General features: G+C 41.9%; 1 protein-coding gene across 1 annotated transcript in view; it reads left to right on the top strand.

Annotated features, from left to right (window-relative positions):
* Positions 1-5,473: 5,473 nt before the first annotated feature.
* The window catches only part of LOC111960775 (phosphatidylinositol 4,5-bisphosphate 3-kinase catalytic subunit beta isoform-like), a 79,358-nt gene continuing 69,347 nt past the window's right edge, over positions 5,474-15,484 (top strand). The window contains 1 exon segment of the mRNA XM_023982981.2: positions 5,474-5,984. The gene's annotated coding sequence lies outside the window, so the exon portion shown is untranslated.

The raw sequence follows: 15,484 nt of genomic DNA, 5'->3' as shown, positions 1-15,484 counted from the left end.
GGAATGTTTGAGATATAAGCGCAACCGTTTCCATTTGGACGTAGCGCATATCACCCCAAACCCATTGAAAAGGAGAGTGGGGTCACCACTGTTTGGTATACACCAGCTCGAAACAGGAAAATATACAAAGATTTGATTCGCAGAAAATCCGGCAATTGTTAGGATCAGCGTGAGTTTTTTCCTCCCTTGTACCAGAAATACTAAAAGTTAATTCGGTCCAAAAGCTTTGTCCTATTTGTATGACATTGCAAACACGGTTTTAGTTTTTTTCTGAACATCCCTTGGTGGATCTCCAATGTAATCTACTTGTCACACTGATCTACGTGATGTTTTCAGTTACAGTGGATTTTTATCTTAATGAAAAGCCAGAGAAACAATAAATTACATGAAATAATACCCTAATCGACCAAAATAATAATGAAGATATGTTTTGATACACCACGATAGATTATAATAGGAAATATACACACGGGTTTGTTGACAGGACCCTCGGCCAAAAGAAGACAGAAGTTCATTAAACGTATATAATTAATACGTGACTATAAATACGCAGGATGAGTTGTCATCCACTCAGGGAGAATGACTGACCGTGTGGCCAGGGTAACGTGACGCACCGACCTCCCTCTGTCCCCGCCACAATGGGGCCACCAAAATGTCACCTCGCACCACTGCCAAGGAACAGGGCATCGTTGATAGGCTATGGTGCTCCGCGCGCGTCTACAAATAAGTCTGGAGCTCCAGAAATGTGGGGTAACACTGTAACGGAATACTTATAAGTGATTAATTTATGTGCATTTCATAAATGTTTCCTATTTGTCATTTACAGAAATAATTGGCATATGGGTTGAAATTGTAGAACTTCAACTAGTTGCATACCTAGGACTAGGCTATATGACCATCTGAAATTCAATGGAATATAGGCTAGTTTAGGATAAATCCATGTATCACCATGTTCAAACTGCTTGAATTTTACCTTCACACGATCTGCTGAATTACCACTGGTTTACCTCTGAATGGCAGAAGTGGCTGGCCGCTTCTGCAAAGGGAAATGCGATCCACTCTAAAAAAGCACTTCCCATTCTCTTGATTATGAGCTCTAAATTGCTTTGTCTGTTTTTAAATGCGAATCCTTTTCCCATAGTGCCCGTTGATGGAGGCTATTTTTAACCTCTTCCCCTCCTTGTGCTTTAAGAAAACTTCTGGTGAATTGGCAAGAGTAGGCTAAGCAGCTCTCCGGGGCCATTTCTAATTTCCACGGATTAATCGTGAAACATGGGACCCTTGGGGCCCATTATGGCTCAAAACCTGCTAAACAGAATTGTAACTACATATTTGTATTGTTTAGTTTCAGGTATTTGTCTATATCCATTTTCATTAGGAAATATTACATATTAGGCTTGCCTGACGATTCACCCTGAATTTAATTCCTCAGCTCTATCGATCCTACCGCCTACATATATTGTCTGAAACTGCTATTCTAGAAGTCGTTTGTGTGAATTTAAAATGAGGGTCGTTGTACAAAACCAATTAATCAGCGATTACGTCATCTCTAACAAATCTAACCAATCAGAGCATCAAAGTGAATAACTTGATCATGCAAGCCTGGCCAAAACGATTGGTTTCTGGGACCAATCAGAAAGGACAGAATGTGTTCCCATTCTACAAATTCGGGGAGACTCATCATTGAGAAGAAACGTCAGTTGGCTGGAGCAATGTGGATGGGGTTGCCAGGCTCACCTGGGGGTTTTGTATAAGGATAGAACTGACTAAAACAAGCATATCCTTAGGTGCCCCTTTACCACAACAATGATAATATCTTGACTTTGAATGTTGTTGTCCTAGGGCTGGGGTGCTGGTCAGTGTTTCCAATTCACTCCTTCTGTACCCCTGAAAGAGTCTGTTTACACATGCCAGTTTATGGCCACATTCATTCTCTAGGGGCACACCCCTGTAAACCATTACACGTTGCACGGTTCCATTCTGTGTTCATTAAATGCTTCATTAAACCTCACTGATACAGGAATTGTTTTGAAAAATGACCAGCATATCCAGGCTAGAGGTATAGGACCATGATGTAGTGACATGGCAGTATGCAGGCGATTTAACTAGCCCAGTTAAAATACAATAATGCATATAATTGCATGTTGATTACAACATGATTTTCATGAGTTATGTCATTTATTTATGTACTGTACCATCAAAAACGATGAGGATGTCTCTCCAGTGAGTTTTTCTCTCCATTGGCTGTGTATGGGCATAAAACAGGAAGTTTGCCTTAAGCTTGACCCTGGGTCTCCGACTCTCCAATCAAGCGTAGCCTCGTCACATCCCAGATCACATCACAGTACAATCCAATTTCAGCCACAGAAACAACGTATTCCTTTCAAACAATTACATACCTCTTGGAAAGGGCTCACAATTAAACAAATGATTATATTTTGATACCCGTAATTATACGCATTCGCATGAGGTCTCCTTTCAAGTCCAATGTGCTTTTTATTACACGCTTATCTCGCGTTATGAGATTATGCAGCGAGCAGGTTTGGATTGAGTTACGGTACATTTAATTGAATAAGAGGAGAATAACTCCGTAATAGAAGCATGCTGGAGTCAGTGATACAGCACTCTGGCCATTCCCTTTGAGCCCGGATTATGTTTAGCAAATTTAAGATAATGAGAATGTTATGAGGGGGCTGCCTATGTAGGCCATATGACACGACACAGCCTGTCCATGGCTCTGGCCAGCTTCACAGAGCAGAGGGTTTCCTTTGAAAGACAATCTATTTCATTAGTCATATTCCCAGCTTGCCGCAGAGGCTGGGAATGGTTTGGAAAGCTGCATGTGAGGGCTGCTTCTATATAACCACCACTTAATCAACCAACAGGGGTTCAATTGGGGAATTGTATTCAGTGGGGCCGTCCTCAAATTGGTGGCATTTTTATTATGTTTTAGAGGCATGTATTAAATTCCCACTATAGGCTGCTGTCTCCCATGCTGAAGTGGTGGAACCAACGTTGCCAAGTGACTTGATAATACTTACAGTATTTTATTCATGCATGTATACATATTTACATTATTAGGCTTACTATTTTACAAATGTAATAATGAGGGGTAGGGGTAAATGTTTTAGGTTTCAGCCAATGAGGGAAGCGTACATTCAATTCATGACTTTTACTGAATGAAAACGAGGCATGCTCTTGGCCGTGAACCTGGCCATACAAAATATATTTAGAGGTCTTTGGAATAAAGGTTGATGCACATGCTGCTATGTACCGCCCTCTTCTGGAATTAAATATTATACTACACCAAATAATGAAAGTGCTTCTTGAAGTTCAATAATGTGTGTGTGCGTGTGTGTGTTTGAGAGAGAGAGACATTGGAGTGGCATTGGAATTGGTAAACATTTCCATCCATCAGATTAAAGCTCTAGGAGAAATGTCTCACATATTCCACATGTTTATGAAATCTGGGGTCATATTAATTTAGTAATGTTATTTGACAATCAGTGTTATAGGTCATATGAGTTTAGTAATGTTATTTCTGTCTTATCCGGTGTCCTGTGTGAATTTAAGTATGCTCTCTCTAATTCTCTCTTTCTTTCTCTCTCTCGGAGGACCTGAGCCCTAGGACCATGCCTCAGGACTACCTGGCTTGATGACTCCTTGCTGTCCCCAGTCCACCTGGCCGTGCTGCTGCTCCAGTTTCAACTGTTCTGCCTGCGGCTATGGAACCCTGATCTGTTCACCGGACGTGCTACCTGTCCCAGACCTGCTGTTTTCAACTCTCTAGAGACTGCAGGAGCGGTAGAGATACTCTTAATGATCGCTAGAAAAGGCCAACTTGACATTTACTCCTGAGGTGCTGACTTGCTGCACCCTCGACAACTACTGTGATTATTATTATTTGACCATGCTGTCATTTATGAACATTTGAACATCTTGACCATGTTCTGTTATAATCTCCACCCGGCACAGCCAGAAGGGGACTGGCCACCCTCATAGCCTGGTTCCTCTCTAGGTTTCTTCCTAGGTTTTTGGCCTTTCTAGGGAGTTCTTCCTAGCCACCGTGCTTCTACACCTGCATTGCTTGCTGTTTGGGGTTTTAGGCTGGGTTTCTGTACAGCACTTTGAGATATCAGCTGATGTACGAAGGCTATATAAATAAATTTGATTTGTCAATCAGTGTTATAGGTTAGATGACTTTAGTAATGTTATTTCTCAATCAGTGTATAGGTCATATTGAGTTTGTAATGTTATTTCTCAATCAGTGTTATAGGTCATATGAGTTTAGTAATGTTATTTCTCAATCAGTGTTATAGGTCATATGAGTTTGTAATGTTATTTCTTCAATCAGTGTTATAGGTCATATGGAGTTTAGTAATGTTATTTCTCAATCAGTGTTATAGTAACCCACACATTACATCCTATTCCCCATACAGTGCACAGCATTTGGCCATCCCTGGAACACTACTGGTTAGTTCTGAGACAGCCAGTGCATTATCTCGTTTCCTAAACTCACTCATGGGGTGTGTTCAGTATGACGTGTGCAACGTTGAATTCAACGGAAACGGTACTGAACGACCAGTTGAAAATCTTTGTGATTATGGTGGTCCAGAGGGGGATTACCATATGGTATGCTGCATGGGTTTTGCTATTTCAAATGGTCAGACCCATATTAAATCAGGCCACACTTTGTTGCAAACTTACCAAAAGGGAGCAAACGTACCTCAAAGGCTGTTGAAGAACGGTGCTCACTGTTTTGGGGAAACCCGTAGTTCAGTACAAACCTTCACTCAACGTAGCAAACATTAAATCGAACTGAACGCACCCCTGTTCTCGGTCAAGAATGACGTAAGAAAATGTATTCGTTTATATAACCAGACCAGCAGGGGGCGACACAGCTATTTCATTAATCGGTTACTTTTCTCCCTGCTTCAACAGTGGACTAATGTATCTGACCAAATAATATTTTTTTCCTGCGTTTTGCCACTGTGCTTGACAAAATATGATGGATCAGAGGACATACGACCAACTTGCCAAAGGGTCAACTTGATGCCCCTTCAATTGACGATGAGGCAACTGACTTGTGTTGCATGGTGCAAACATTATTATTCAATTAATAATATCTAATAAATACCCCTGGCTTATCATTACTTTCTTTGAGACAGTTTAAGTCATAACCATGATGAATCATGTAGCCTAGTTTAATGTGGACTATTAGCCTATGGGGCTACATGTTGGTTATGTAGGCCTATTCATAGTAGGCTAAGCTATATATTAATGCACTGCCTTTACAGTTATTAGCATTCAAAATAAGGCATAGTGTACCTATTTTTTTTAACACAGCATCACAACCAGGCAGGCACCAGCTGGCACAGAAAGCCCTGTATAATGACTGGCTCAAGTCAACACGCGACCCCCTCCCAAAATAATGCACCGGGATAATCGACGCGCCTTCGGCAACGTTGGAATGTTTCAACTAGCAAATTCCACTCGCGTTTTTCCCCCATCTCAATTAGTTGGAGAGGTTTCAGAACTTTGTGTTTCCGGGTGAAATCTCTGGCCCGAAGTTTCATGCCGGGGATATGAGCATAGGAGACGCAAAGCCGGCTGAGCACTAGGCGGCTGCAAGAACAGTGTAGGCTACGCAGGGACGGGGAGAAAGGGAAGGGAGAGAATAAGAAAAAAAACGAACAGCAGCTGAGCGGTGCGTTTTTCACCTTCTGAAAAACAGGAAGCAAACGCCGATCTGCCTACCTGGCCGCATTGTCCTGCAGGGAGAAGACAGCGGGCTCTCACGACTCTTCTTGCCACGCATAGGCATATTATTTTTCTAAAGCCTAACTCTCGTTCTTGTGGATTCAACTGCGAGAAAAACTGTCGTTCTTGTGGATTCAATCGCGAGAAAACAACTTTTAACTAGGCCTATTTCCTCATTCGTACGGTCGTTATTTTTCATATTCCCAACAAGAATATAACTCAAGGTAAGTCCCTGGCACAATTCCATCGCTACCTCGAATTAGTAGGCTAGCCTACATGGAGTCATTGAACAAATCGACCGAGGTGGAGTTGAAGTGCTACATTGTGTCAAGACCTCACCCAGATTGTTGTTTGAAGTTATAAACTACATTTGCACTTTTGCCGGGAAAAGATTAGTTTCCTATTTTTGTTAAACAATAGGCAACGTTTCGAAACGAGTTTCATGGTTTGTGTACTCTCTGAGCACCCAATGATGCATTCTGCCTTATCCCTAGTGTTCTCATCCGTAAGTATCGCCCACACCAGGGACCATGTGAACTACAAACCCCCCGAGTTAGGTAGACTATGCAAAATATCATCGGATTGTAGTCGTTTATTAATATGGGCCTTTGAAAGCAGCGACATGTTTTGGTCTCAAAATTATTAGACAATTTATTTACAATGCAGCTGGGTCGGGTATGTTAGGTCTCGTTTTATAATTTTATTTTGTGACTTGTCATTAAAACTCGGGTTTGACGCACTCGTTGCTGCTTTTCGCCTCTTTCTCATCTCAGCCTATACAGAACCACGGTTCGACTCTAGGCTACGGATGACACGATGGGGACATGTTTAGGCTACACTTGATAACCGACAGCAAAGAAAAGCTATGTTATGTCAGGATTTATTTTTTATGTAATCTATGCCGTCGCGTTCTCAAACGGAAGGGAATCCCGCCGTGGAACATTGACAGAGTGGTAAAATAGGGCAAGTCGCATCGACGTCTGTCTCGCGGTAGTTTTAAAACCGGGAAGTTTTTGGAGAGGCTGGGTAGAATTGAGCAGTTGACCGGTGGATAGTGCATTTCTGGAGTAGAGTCGTGACTGCCTGCCTGTCAATGCCGTTATAGATGACTGTCTGCCATGTCCCCAAAAATGTATGAATATGTTATTCAAGTAATTGTAGTAGCACATTGTTTGTCATTTTCGCCAGGCCTTTTTGTCCTACTTTGTCAGCTTGTAGGCCTCTGCCAGCACTTGGATAGGCTACCTCCGAGCACACTTGGTGACAAAAAACAAATGTCTAGTACTATAATTCTAAGCGGCCTATGTCTTTGAGACTTTGACATAGTTATTGCTTAGCCAATGTGATGACACACCTTACCTGTCTTTTAAAATATTAGTGAATTAAGTGTCGCAATTTTAGATGCAATTTCACTTTATATTTCATGAACTCAAATGCTCATGCAAGTTTGAGCATGTCTGTATCTCAGATTTTCTCCCTTAAGCAGCAATATTAACCTCTTCGGCGACCTGACGAAATTCACATAGAAATATGTGAATTATAGATCTGTCATTCTTGTTGAAAACAAGTCTAAGATGTGGTAGATCTGTCCTATGTGCACTATTTCTATGCTTCCCTGTCTTAAGTTTCATTTTTGTATCTTTTTCTTTAGGTTGTGTAAACCAGCTTTAAACAGCTGAAAATGCTATATTTTTGGTTATGGTAAAGATATTTTACAGTGGTTTAGATGGCACAATGATTATACTTGGTTATTTTGTCACATATACTGAAATTAGGCAAACTATTTGAATTTTAGCAACCAGGAAATGGTGGAGCGATTTTTGAATAGTGCATTTTTAACTAGGCCAGGTCTAATTATTTGGCAGCATATTCTATAGTTGTTAAAGTGGATACAAACAGTGTGTGACTTAGCTTCACTGTGTGACTGAGGTGTGTACATTTGGTCCACACACCCGTTTCACTCCCATTTCAAGATAAGACAACGGAATTGACATGTTACAACTTAGACATGTTTCTCTCCTTTTTTTTTTACCATCTCACGCCACACACAATTCCCATTGCTCTATTATTGTCTAAATAATCATTGAATTTAGACTGTGTGTGTGTTTGCAGTGGTGTTGGTTTTGTGAATCAGTGCCTGGCTGGGACCCAAGCACCATGTGACAGTAAGTCAGTAAGCTTCCCAGCCGGATGAGACGAGGGAGCCATGATGTCACAGGTCAGGGGACCGTCAGGGACACAAATAGGAGTGTGTGTCTACTATAGTGTGGCTATGAGAGCCAATTACAACACACACAGCCCCCCGAAGCACTACCACACGGGGTCTGGGGGAGAGGTGGTGGCGACCGGACCCATGAATGGACCATTTCTCTCAGTCATGTGAGAGAGAGCTCTGTTCCTCCGAGGGGACAATTTGTCTGCATTAACACTTAATACACACACTTGACTTATTTCCACATACAGTACACAAGCACAGACACGCACACAGAAACACACACACAGTTATAGTAGCTGTGCTCTACACACACACACACACTATTTTAAGAGTGCCCAGAGGGTGGCCATAATTGCAGAACAAATTATATTTCAGAGCTTTAATGCACTTATTGGAAAGAAAGGTTAGATCTGAATTGCCTGTTTGTGAGTGATAATATTAAACTATTATACGTATTTGTGTGTAGCCTCATGATTGCACTGTGTTCAGTAGTGCAGAAAGCGAGGATCATTAGTGAACACGTCATGATTAAGTTGACATTTGGAGCACTGATTGTACACAGATAATTATAAGTATTTACTGTAGCTTCTCATTGAAATGAGTGTTTACTAATCAATTGGACTTGTATTTAGTTCTCTCTTGAAGGATAATGTTATTTTGAGTTGGTCTGTTAAMCCTGTGGGAAACAGAGGAGAGATTTTTAATCTGGCAGCGGGCCAGGCTGCCCCATGTAGGGCGGGGCTGTTCTCAAGCCCCCTCTGAGGTAGTGGGGGGGCACTGATAACGCTGCTGACGTCAGTCTCCAGTCTCCTTAACAATGCAGCCCTTTAGACAACCTGCTATTTACTCCACAACCAGGCCTCTCCTAAGAAACTTAATGACGGAGTAAAAGTTATAAAAAGATCTGCGTCGCATGAGAACTTTGATCTCCTCATAGTGAACAGTGATAGCTAAAAGGACTGGTTTCTACAGTTCCTACACCTTTAAATTAGCCAGTTGCAGTGTGTGTGTGTGTGTGTATCTCTGCTCTTCTGGCATGAGAAACATGTTAACATTGCCAAAGCAAGTGAAGTAGATGATATACAAAAGTGAAATAAAGAACAGTAAACATTACACTCACAGAAGTTCCAAAAGAATAGACATTACTATGTCATATTATGTCTACTAAAAGTGTTGTAATGATATGCAAATAGCTAAAGTACAGAAGGGAAAGTAAATAAACAAATATAGGTTGTATTTGCAATGGTGTTTATTCACTGGTTGCCCTTTTCTTGTGGCAACAGGTCACAGATCTTGCTGCAGTGATCACACACTGGTATTTCACCCAGTAGATATGGAAGTTTATCAAAATCGGGTTTGTTTTCGAATTCTTTGTGGATCTGTGTAATCTGAGGGAAATATGTGTCTCTAATATGGTCATACATTTGGCAGGAGGTTAGGAAGTGCAGCTCAGTTTCCACCTCATTTTGTGGGCAGTGTGCACATAGCCTGTCTTCTTTTGAGACTCAGGTCTGCCTTTCTCAATAGCAAGGCTATGCTCAATGAGTCTGTACATAGTCAAAGCTGTACATAGTCAAAGTTTGGGTCAGTCACAGTGGTCAGGTATTCTGCCACTGTGTACTCTCTGTTTAGGGCCAAGTAGCATTCTGGTTTTCTTGTGAATTCTTTCCAATGTGTCAAGTAATTTATCATTTGGTTGGGTCTAATTGTGTTGCTGTCCTGGTGCTCTGTGTGGTCTATTTGTGTTTGTGAACAGAGCCCCAGGACCAGCTTGCTTAGGGGACTCTTCTCCAGGTTCATGTCTCTATAGGTGATGGCTTTGTAATGGAAAGTTTGGGGATCACTTCCTTTTAGATGGTTTTAGAATTGAACGTCTCTTTTCTGGATTTCTCTCTCATCTGGATTCCATCCTCCATTTCAGCTAGCTTGGGATTGACATCCCCTTCTCCATCTCAGAGACCCCTGCTGGTGTTCTGCCATCTCCCACCTTTCATCCTCCTTCCCCCTCTTCATTCTCTTTTCTATATTCATTAAAATACATTTTACTGTACTGAAACACTCTTCAGGGAAATGTACTCTCCACCTGCCTGTTTATACAGTTGAGGTCAGGTGTGTTTTGTACAGTAGTCAGTGTTCTTGTTAAAGAAATGAGACACCTGCGTCTTCAAATACTTCTGCCACCCACCCACCATCCTCAACTGTCCCCATGCTCCCTAACTGGTTCACACACGTCCTGCTGTCAGTCAAATGTAATCACCCCTCACAGCCGTTGATGGCTTGTGTAATATCCCTTGGAAATCTGAAAGGAAGCCCGTGTGTGAGCAGCTGTGCTCCTGTGTGTGTATGTTTGGGGTGGGTGTGTGTCATGCCCCATCAAACAGTCGTATCCCATGAGCCAACTACCTTCTGTGGCTTAATATCCTCCGATGAGGTCACATGCATACAGATATATACAGTAGATAGGTTTACACATATAGTGGTGCTTAAATATCTAATGAGCATATACAGGACAGGCAGACATATAGGAAGTGTGACATGTCCAGTAAGTGAACCAGAGAGAACAGCAGCCTCATGGAATTCTTCACTTTCCTGCTTCACAAGCCAAGACCTGCAGAGGAATTCAGAGAAGAGGAGGAGGAGGAGCAATGGACATCGGGGAGAAATGAAGAGGCAGGAAGGAGAGGTACAGCTATGCAGGCAAAAAACAAAGGAGGATAGAAGGAGGTTAATATATATTAGTTTGTTTTGTAAAGGAGAGAGGAAATAGAAGTTGAAAAGTTTGAGAGGTCAATGGAAGGAAAGAARGATGCAGAAGGGCATAGACAGATCTAGTTTTGAATTGAGTGTTAGTATAGAATGGGGGTTGGATTGAGGTTTGCTTGGTGTAGAATGGGGTTGGATGGATATACTGTAGAGAAAGAGAAGTGGGGGAGGTAGAAAAGAAGAGCTTGATGAGAGGAGGGGTAGACTTTCCCAGGCTACCCAAACTCCTTGCTCTGGCCAAATGCTATGCCCACGGACGTTTGTTTATTCTCCGCAATGAGTCTGAATCGGAGTACCTCCCTGMCAATTTCTAGAATGCAGACACGTTCTAATAATTTTGATTGGTCACAGAAACAAATAGGTTGGGCCAAAGTCAGAAAACCTGTGATTAAAGCTCTGTTTTGTAAATCCGTCATTGGCTTTGATACTCTGTTTAGATGAGCCAATCACTAATGGCTTTGTTTTGTACAACACTCCTCATTTTGACATCACTGCAGATTACTTCAACRGTGGCAGTCTCTGACTGAAGTCTGTAGTGAACATAGTAGTGGAAGAATTCAGTTTGAGTCGTCAGGCAAGGCTAGACTGRGGTAGAGAAGGGGGATGTGGTCCTGACCTGGAGGTTTAGACTCTTCTCTGTAACTTGAGGGAGTGACACTGCCCTACTCACCATGACAACGCCGCCTTAAGGCTGCTACGTAACTGCTACAGTTACGCACACAACACACACAGATTAGTGAACCTTACAAAACATGTTGTTTTACAGGGTCAGCCACAGTAGTACTGCACCCCTGGAGCGAAATAAAGGTGAAGTGCCTTGCTCAAGGGCACACAGACATATTTTTTTTCACCTTGTCGGCTCGGGTGTTCGAACCAGCGACCTTCCGGTTACTGGCCCAACGCTCTTACCACTAGGCTACCTGCCGCCTACCTACTCTGTGTGTGTATATACAGTCAGGGACATTTTCAGTTGATGACAATGGGATATTTTCTAGTTGTGTTAATTAAAGTGAAKAAACCTCATGACCTTCTCTCCCCTGCCCTGCTGTGAGATAGATGGACCCGCCTGGACACTTTGGTCTGTCTGGGCTGCATTTCTTCTCCCTCATCTGCCTGTTGTTTACCACCTGACCTCTGGCTGTTCTTAACCAAATACTGTATGTCACTCATACAGGTAAGGTGTGTTGTGTGACACCTACACAAAAATGTGCAMGTGTGGATTTTAATGTACATGTAAACGTACAGTATATTGTGCTAGTATTTGTGCACTGGTGAGCAGACATCATGGAAATGTCTGCTACTCCTTCTTCTCACCCTCTTGTGTGTGTGGTGCGGTGCACCATGTCCTAGGCTGGGCCAGACCTTTGTTCAGTCAGGCAGGCAGAAGGTAACTGATTTACAACATCCAGGGGTACTCTGACAACTATATCCCCTCACACACAGCCCACTCCCATCTGGGAGAAGAACAGGGGTTAAGGTAAAGAGAGAAACACACATTCCTCTCACCATCATCATCACAGTTCTCTTAGATAATTCAAATGTATGGACTTTAAGTGTGTGATTCTGTACTAATCTAAGCAGAGCTGTAATATAAGTGTCCTAGTGTGGCTGTGTATTGTGCTTGTGATGGACAGACTGAGGTCTTTTGTTTACGCCAGGCCGTGATGACGCATGATCCTCTGTAAAGCCCCCTTGAGGACCTGTGTGTGTTTGGTGAGAGCGTAATGTGTGTTATGTTGCATTCCTGTGTTTGTGTGAGAGAGATCGTGCTCTTGATCACTGAGATCAGTGTGTGATTAAGACCAAAGGAGCCTTTGAGTTCATACATATTTAGCAGATGTTATTGGTTTTACCTACTCATTCAAGGGTTTTTCTTTATTTTACTATTTTCTACATTGTAGAATAATAGTGAAGACATCAACTATGAAATTACATATGGAATCATGTAGTAAACACGTGTTAATCAAATCAAAATATATTTGAGATTCTTAAAAGTAGCCACCCTTTGCCTTGATGACAGCTTTGCACACTCTTGGCAGAAAATAGTACAAATAAAGAAGAACCCTTCAATGTGTATGTTTGTCCAAACTTTTGACTGGTACTGTACATATCTAGCAGATGTTATTGGTCACATACTGTACATATTTAGCAGATGTTATTTGTCACATACGTACATATCTAGCAGATTTATTGGTCACAAAGTACATATTTAGCAGATGTTTTTGTCACATACAGTACATATTTAGCAGATGTTATTGGTCACATACTGTACATATTTAGCAGATGTTATTGGTCACATACAGTACATATTTAGCAGATGTTATTGGTCACATACAGTACATATTTACAGATGTTATTGGTCACATACAGTACATATTTAGCAGATGTTATTGGTCACAACATACATATTAAGCAGATGTTATTGTCACATAAGTACATATTAGCAGATGTTATTGGTCACATACAGTACATATTTAGCAGATGTTATTGGTCCACATACTGTACATATTTAGCAGATGTTTTGGTCACATACATACAGATTTAGCAGATGTTATTTGGTCACATACAGTACATATTTAGCAGATGTTTATTTGGTCACATACAGTACATATTTAGCAGATTATATTTCACATACTGTACATATTTAGCAGATGTATTGGTCACATTACTGTACTATTTAAGAAGATTTATTGTCAATACCTGTAACATATTTAGCAGATGTTATTGGTCACATACTGTACATATTTAGCAGATGTTATTGGTCACATACAGTACATATTTAGCAGATGTTATTAGTCACATACAGTACATATTTAGCAGATGTTATTGGTCACATACAGTACATATTTAGCAGATGTTATTAGTCACATACAGTACATATTTAGCAGATGTTATTAGTCACATACAGTACATATTTAGCAGATGTTATTGCGGTGTAGSGAAATGCTTGTTGCTTAGGAGCTAGAAGCAGAGCTGCCGTGTCTGCCGGCACCATCTTGTCTAGTTGTTGCTGAGAGGATGTGACGAGTACAACTACTAGGGCCAGTTTTCCCAGACCTAGCCTAGTCCTGGTTTAAAAGCATGCTCAACTGAGACGCCGTTATCAGATATATAACCCTAACTCAGACCCAGATATTAAGCCTAGTCCTGGTCTTACAACCGTCTCCATTGAGCATGCTTTAAGTGCAGCATTTTGAATGGATCCCCAATGGCTCTCAGGTGGAAGGACAACAGATCTAGCTTGAGATAACAGTAAGTGGATCATTGTACTCAGACACTCATGGTTTGAAGGTACTATCACTACTAAGTGTGTTGAGGCCTTGTTTTATTATGAGCTATTCTCCCCTCAGCAGCCTCTGGTGATATAAGAAGACAATTCCACAGTGTTGAGATGGTGACACTGCACCTCAGGGGGTGCCATTTTGGAATGTAATGAAAGGGGGGTGGTATAATTATGAGGGTGGGGGGTAGCAGGACATGGGTAAGAAGTGGGAGTGGGGTCAGTGGGGGGGTGGAGAGGGAGACAGAGTTGGGTGGGGAGAGTGTGATGATTCACTCCTCAGAATCTACATTCCTTGCATACCACAGAGGGGATGGGTGGAGGAGAGGAAGGGGGTGTGTGATGGGAAAGGTAAGTGGTAGAAAGGGTCTGACTGAACCAGGCTGCCAGTGTGGTGTTGGTACAGTGATAAGAGTGGAACAGTTTGGGAGTGTAGGTTGTGGTGTGTCTCTGGCTGGTGGGTCTTCAGATCAGATCAAGGTGGTCCCGTGTGGCTCAGTTGGTAGAGCATGGCGCTTGCAACGCCAGGGTTGTGGGTTCATTCCCCACGGGGGGACCAGGATGAATATGTATGAACTTTCCAATTTGTAAGTCGCTCTGGATAAGAGCGTCTGCTAAATGACTTAAATGTAAATGTAGTCAGTTGATACGTGTCTGTCTTCATGTCATGTAGGCAGTGTTCTCTAGACAAGGTGAAATGGGCTGTTACGTACAGTGCTTATGGAAATTCTACACCCCCGTGAACTTAATCTAAAAAGGGATTCAATTTGTGGTTTTCCTCCGGATCGACACCACCTACTCCACATTTCCAAAGTTATAGAAAATGTTCCTAATTTAAGAAAAAGTTTTAAAAAACTCAATCATAATTGGATGACGGTGTCTGCATGCTTCCCAGCCAAAACAGTTCGGGAATAGTTTGTGCGTATATTATGAGATTTTGTGACATTTTTGTTTGCTTTTAACTGTTTGAGCACTTTTTTTGAGACAAGCCAAAGTCTACGACCTCCCTCTTCAGCGATTGGTCAACAGTAGGGATTCTTAAAGGAAGTGCCTGTCAGAGACGATTTGTCCTCATGCATATACTGCACCAAACATCTTTGTCAGATGCAAAATTGAGCAACTAAGAACTCCTCTGCAAATACGTAAACATTAATGGCATATTTCTTGAGTTATCTTAGATTAATTCGGACTATTTTGACGAAGTGTATACTGGGTGCGTGTTAAAGCTTTCTGTCTGTGTAAGCATCTACGCTCAGAGCACCGACGCAGCACCCAGACCTGCATCATCCACCACGGCTTTGTGCATAGTGCTACGTCACGCTGTCGTTGTTCCACTAGCACCATGAGCCTGCCCGCTAGTTAGCCATTGATTCAGTGAAGAGCCCAGTCTTATTTTAGCCTGCAAAGCACGCTTGAACAACAATGCCCCTTTTTTACTGGGGTTCCAGGCAGATTAGACGGACGAT

The sequence above is a fragment of the Salvelinus sp. IW2-2015 genome, linkage group LG4p, assembly GCF_002910315.2.
Source record: "Salvelinus sp. IW2-2015 linkage group LG4p, ASM291031v2, whole genome shotgun sequence".
Classification (NCBI taxonomy): domain Eukaryota; kingdom Metazoa; phylum Chordata; class Actinopteri; order Salmoniformes; family Salmonidae; genus Salvelinus; species Salvelinus sp. IW2-2015.
This window is presented reverse-complemented; position numbering and strand designations above follow the sequence as displayed.